The following is a 6,491-nucleotide window of genomic DNA, read 5'->3' on the forward strand; positions in this document are numbered from 1 at the left end:
GTGTATGATGTGAACCAGAAGCCTCTGATACAATTACAGGCCTATGTACAACATGCTGATAATAGGGTGGAAGCAACTACGTCAGAGCTTTGAGAAGCGTTTTCAAAACTCTCTTTAATTAATAAGTATGCACACAGTTTTTGCTTGTGGCCCCCACCAATTACCAAGAAGGGGCTGAAAGAAAAACCAGGTGGGGGATGGGTGCTGTTTTGGCCTATGACCAAATAAAATTGAGTAATGAAAAAGAGGAGAAAGAGGATAAACAACAGGGAAAGAAAACAATAGAAAGGAAGAGGGAGAAAAAGCAGGCAATAGAAATGGGAAAGAAAAGGCAATAGAAATAGGATAGTGCTAAATGTTAGTCACTTTGATTTTATTGGCATATATTACTTCCTAAATTGTATTGCTCCAGCAGATAATATTTAGATGTCTCACAGCTCCGCATGTCAGGAGGAGGAGAAAGGGATGGGGGGCTGCTATCAGGTTGCTGTTAATGGCCTGGGGAATTTCTCTTTCATTTCACTGCTGAGTGTGAAACTAGATATATGTGGTGTGTATTTTAAAAAGTTCTGTTCCACAGGTGAAATCCTGGCCCCTTTAAAGTAAATGGCAGCACTCCCATTGACTTCAGTGGGGCTTGGATTCCACCCCACACATCACAAACACATTTACTCCAGATTGCAAGTCCTGGATAATTCTGATATTGAGGGGAAGTGGCAGGTCGAGGCATTAAAAATAAGAGATTATGAAAGAAGAGAGATTCTTTGGGACCCAATCCTGCAGCCCTTACATGATTGCTCATTATTACTCAAGGCTTATTCCCTTCAATAAGGACTACTTCCATGTGTAAGGGTTGCAGGATTGTGACTTTGACTTTTAAAGATTTAAAAAATTGTGTAGAATTGTAGTAACAGGATGGTAACTTCTTACTGTAAATAATAACAGATTAACAAGATTAACTTTATGATCAAATTAGCACTACTACATCAAAGGCAAGCCTGGAAAGAGCATTGTTTTGGCATTAATATGCTACCAGATTGCATCTATTACACTGTTGTTTAAGCAATATTGCCACTGAAGCTAGTAACATGTTAGCCCATTCAAATGTCCTGAAAGTTGGCACAAGGAAAACAAGAAGAAACCACTGGGTACAGGGCAGACAGTTCTTTTTCCAACAGCACCTGTCCCTTTCTCCCTCTGGAGTGACACAATGGAGAAGGGAGGAAATCCCAACTCAAGAGTGGAACAGTAAAGAGAATTCAGTTTGGCAAGAGTCCTGTTCATTGCAGGATCAACCAAACACACACAGATAATAATGCAAAGTGCATGTTCAGTTATTTATAATTAAATGCAAAAAACCTATCAGTGTAGTGTTACATGTGAGATTTTTCATTACACACTGCAACAGATAAAGCAATTTCTTGCAATATCTTTGGGAGACCAAATTGTATTAAGTATACCTCTACCCCGATATAATGCGACCCGATGTAACATGAATTCGGCTATAACGCGGTAAAGCAGTGCTCCGGGGGGCGGGGCTGCGCGCTCCGGCGGATCAAAGCAAGTTCGATATAACGCGGTTTCACCCTATAACACGGTAAGGTTTTTTTGGCTCCCGAGGACAGCGTTATATCGGGGTAGTAGTGTATATAAATGGTTTATGTATCATTGTTGGCCTTGGATTGTATGCACTGCATGTGGGGAGGGTTACCACAGCTCTGCCAGGTAATGAAAACAGTTGGGGATGATTAAGGCTAATCACACAGGTTATAAGACCTCCAGAGAGATACCTCACCTCCTGGGGAGGCTTGCATATTCTTTTTCAAACTGTGTTCTCCAGAGACCAGCAGACAAAGAAGGGACTTTTGGATAAATAACTCAAGCTTAAACTGTCTTGGGACCTTCATTCTTGTTCCTGATCTAAACATTGATATGAACTTGTTGTGGCAGATGTGAGACCTGGGCATTCAAAGGGCCATACTGAACAATGTGCCAGACAAGAATAACTCTTGGAACAAAACATGTTAAGTGGTTTTGCTGGGGAATATCTCGGGGGAGGTGAATGCAAATTCTCTATCTCCGGTTACGCAAAAATCCAGCTTTTTGAAGCTCTCAATGCTTAATTTGTGCCGGAGCTCGGCAGGGCTGAGCCCCGGCACCTCTAGCCTTGGCAGTTCATAGTCTGGGCACCTCTGGGCTCCCGGCCAGCAGCTACCACTTTCTGACCAACCAGCTCTGAAGGCAGCATCACTGCCAGCAGCAGCACAGAAGTAAGGGTGGCAATACCCCATACCATGCCACCCCTACTTCTGCATTGCTGCGGTGGCAGTGCTGCTTTCAGAGCCGGGCGCCCACCAACAGTTGCCACTCTCTGGCCACCCAGTTTGAGCCCCGGCATCTCTCTCATTACAAATTAAACACTGGAAGCTATGCCCTGAGGAGTAAGCCACTGTCTGCTGATTACCTGTTACATAAGTCCAAGATCAAGGGCCGATGCTATATAAAAGAAAGACTGGGCTATTCATGATTGTTCTGGTTCTGAATCTGAGAGAGTTATGAACTTGTAACCATGGGGAAAACCCAGTTGTGGGGTTTGAAAGACTGACGCCTACCAAAGCCCTATGTTGGAGTCGGGGGTAACCACTGGTAAGTATGCGTGTAGGTTCTTTTATTATTTTTATGTTTTTCTCTGTAAAGCATCTAACTTAAGAATAAATGTGCTTGCTTAGAAGAAGCTGTGTGGTCGTAACTTGTAACTGCTGGCAATACTCTGGTCATAGCCCTCGGAGAGAAAGCGAAGTGCAGGTGGTGGACTTTTAGGTAGATGGACTTGCTAGAAATATCACCCTGGTCAGGAGGGAGTGAGACACAGGTCTCCACCAAAACAAGGTGATGGCTGGAAGCCAGAAACCTTTAAGTGGGTGTCCTTGAGGGACCATGGCAGGGGAAACACAGATGCAATTACCCTGAAACTGTGATGCACACAAGCCAGGAAATTCAATTCTTTGGTTTCCACAGCAAACATAATTTGGCTTCTTGCATATATGGAGTATTTTTCTTACTATATATAGTGTTATGTATATGTATTCATATATATGTGCATACACATCATGCACTCACACACAACTTTGCACTCATGGTACTATATACAAATGTTAAATAATAATATATATTTATATACACATACAATGGCCAAGTAGCAGCTGCTGTGGGAGCTATGGGCCAAAACCTGAGCTGATGTAAATCAACATAACTCCATTGGAATGATTGCAATTTACACCAGCTGAGAATCTGGCTCCTTAACTTTGGCATTCTTGACTTTTATACATTCAAAATTTCAGCAATAATCTTGCTTTTTTATTTCATTCCTTGTTGTTTTTTATTTTTTTTTTATTTTCTTTTTATTTTATTTCTAGTTTTATTTTCTTTTTTAAAAAAACTGTACTTATGTGGTTGGATTAAAGCCCCCTGTGTTTGAATGATACTCCATGTAGCTGTACATGATTTTCAAATACAGAACTGGACAGGGCCATATGCTACCTGTGTTGGTTTTCCAGAGCAAGGTTTAGAATTCACTTACAGTATCCACGTACAGTTTCCTCCCTCATCCTGATTCTGATTCAGCATAGCACTTAAGCACATGCTTAACTTTAAGCACATGAGTAGTCCAAATGACTTCAGTGGCTCTACTCACTGGCTTGAAGTTACCCATGTGCACACACAATTTAGGACCAGGCCTGCGCTGCTATGTCTGGGGTCAGAGTACAGTAATCTAGCAGAGGTATTCAAAGAAGTCTGAGAACTTTTGGTTAAATACATGTTTACATCTTTGCCTGCTATGGTAAATGCTGCTTCTCTTACACACACACACACACACACACACACACACACTGGCCTGGTCTTCACTAGGGAAAAGATGTATTTTTAACAGGTTCAAGTAGCCAAGGCAACTTTAGTTTTAACACATGCTATTTGGTCAAGGTAAATGTTAAGGTTAGCGCTTGGGAGCTAACACGTGTCCAAACTACTGTCGTTTTTTTTTAAAGGATTACACACACGCCTCTCTCCCCTCTCCATTTTTTCCCTTCAGACTCTTTCCTTTAGTTTAACAACAGCGTTTACTCTCCCGCGGCCAAAGCCAGGAAAGGAAAGGAGTCCTGTGCAATTTCCAGCCGCTCCACCAAGCAGCAGCACTGCCTCATGAAACACAACTGGGGAGAGAGAAGTAGCCCAGCACTTTAATTAATCCCTGTTCCCCCCCCCCCCATCTCCCAAATAAAAACCGCAAAGAATATGGCCAGAACTGCTTTAATTTAATAAGTGAGGCACAGATGTGTCTCCCGCGGTGCGTTCCCTGCTGCTTCTCCTTGGACCCAGAGGAAGGGAAGAGGTTTCACAGCTGTCCTAAGGCGGGTATTTGCTTGACATTGTGTTTAAAGTGCTGTTTATTGCCTCGCCATTGAATAACCAGCTCCCTCCCTCTCCCTCCAGCTCCTCCATCTTTCTCCCTCCTGGATGAGTTATTAACCACCACAGCCCCCCGGCTGGCAGAGGGGAGGGGGGGTTCTGCACAAAGCAGTCACAGCCAGCGCCAAAGGCAAGCTGCTTTCATCGCTGTAACTTTGTCCCCCCTCCCCGTCTAAAAATAATACATTCGAGGGGGGCTGGGGGGGGTTGTTTTGGGGGGGGTGGAATGAGCTGTTAGGAGCCCATTTTAAGTAGCACTTTAAGTGCCCAAATTAGGGACACATATCGCACGATCCAATATTTACAATATAAATATAAAATAACATGAAATGGTAGCTCATTTGGGGGGGGGTCATACCTGTCGGGCTCCGACTGAGGGGTGGGGAATGTTTGCATTTCAATGAAATTCACCATTTCGGAGAGCGGGTCTTCAAATCTCCTTCAGTCCAATTGTCCTATACAAACCGGGTGTGTATGTGTGTAATATAAAATCCTGTATATGTGTAGATACACACGGACACACAGACACTACCTATATGCATGTATACACTATATATATGTGTGTGTGTATAGGTAGTATATAACACATTGTGTGTATAGATCCTGGATATGCGAATCTATACACACATACGATATGTGCGTTTAGTGTGTGGGTCTATACATGCTGCTATAAGGTGTGTTATATTTAGGATGCATATGTGTGTCTATAAACACCTTATTAAGATATACGCGTGTATTCCCACGTACAGCGTGTCTATATTACGTCTACACGGCAATATAGAAAATAGGGCATGCACTATCATCTGGTATAGTGTCTGTATGCCATATCTGTATCTAATGCGGATTTCTAGCTAGCACCTCTCTGGATGATCAGCCCCCAGGAGCTGGAGATACACAGAATATTATACTGCTGAGGTTTTCCTTTTATCCACCCCACCCCCATTTGCAAGCAGAGTCCGGGCTGGCAGCAGCGGGGGGGCGATGTTGGGGGGGGGGGGCGAGAGCAGGGCTCTCTGTGTGTGTGTGTGTGTGTTATTGCACACTTCCTGTGGTATATTTATGACCAGGGCTTCGGTTTCCGGTAGCTGATACGAGCTCTCCCTGTGTCTGTGTCTCTCTCTCTCCCTGAGCATTGAATATCAGCGGGCGGAGGCGGAGGGGCGCCTGGCACACACACGCGCGCACACGCACACACACACACACACACACACACACACGGTGGGGGGTGGAGGAGGACAGAGGGAGAAGCCAGTGACCGGGGGATGGGAGACACTTTCCCCTCCCCACAGCCACCCCCTCACCATATCACCCTACCAGCCCCAGCCAATACAGGGAATAGACCACAGCCTCCCCGCCCCGCATTCCTATGGACAGACACCTGCAGGTAGGTGACTGCTGGGGGGGTGGAGGAGGGGGACAGCACTGTGTGTGTGTGTGTGTGGGGGGGGTACACACAGTGTCTCTCTTTGTGTGTAGGGGAAGGAGGGTGCTTATGAAACCTGTGTGGCTCTAGACTCAGTGTCCCTCTCTTTGTGTAGGGGCAGTTAGGAAGTGTGTGTGTGTGTGTGTGGGGGGGGGTGATGGAAATCTGTGTGTGTGCATATGCACACAGAGACTCTTTTGTGTTGGAGGATGAGGGGGGAGATAGGATGGTTATTGAATGGCGGAGAGAGGTATAGGTGAGAGAAGTTACGCACAGTGTGTGTGTGTGTCTGTGTGTGTGTGTTGGGGGTAAGTGGAAGAGGGTCAGGAGAGCATCAACCAAATGATTCAAATAAGTCAACCCCAGATAACTTAGTATAGATCAGTTTGTTTTAACAAAGTTTTTAGGGCATAAATGAATCAGCTGAACCTACCTTTCCCCCTATCCCCTAGTTCTTGTGCCCCTGTCTGGATGGTGGTGTGTTATGTGTGGGGGAGCTCTTGGGCTGTGACGTGTGTATTGGAAGGGGGTTGGCTGTGTATAGGTGTGTGTGTGTGTGTGTGTGTGTTGGGGAGGAATGGTTGTGTGGAGAGGGGTGTGT

This window comes from Terrapene carolina, unplaced genomic scaffold (assembly GCF_002925995.2).
Source record: "Terrapene carolina triunguis isolate 2854851 unplaced genomic scaffold, T_m_triunguis-2.0 Scaffold35098, whole genome shotgun sequence".
Lineage (NCBI taxonomy): Eukaryota > Metazoa > Chordata > Testudines > Emydidae > Terrapene > Terrapene triunguis.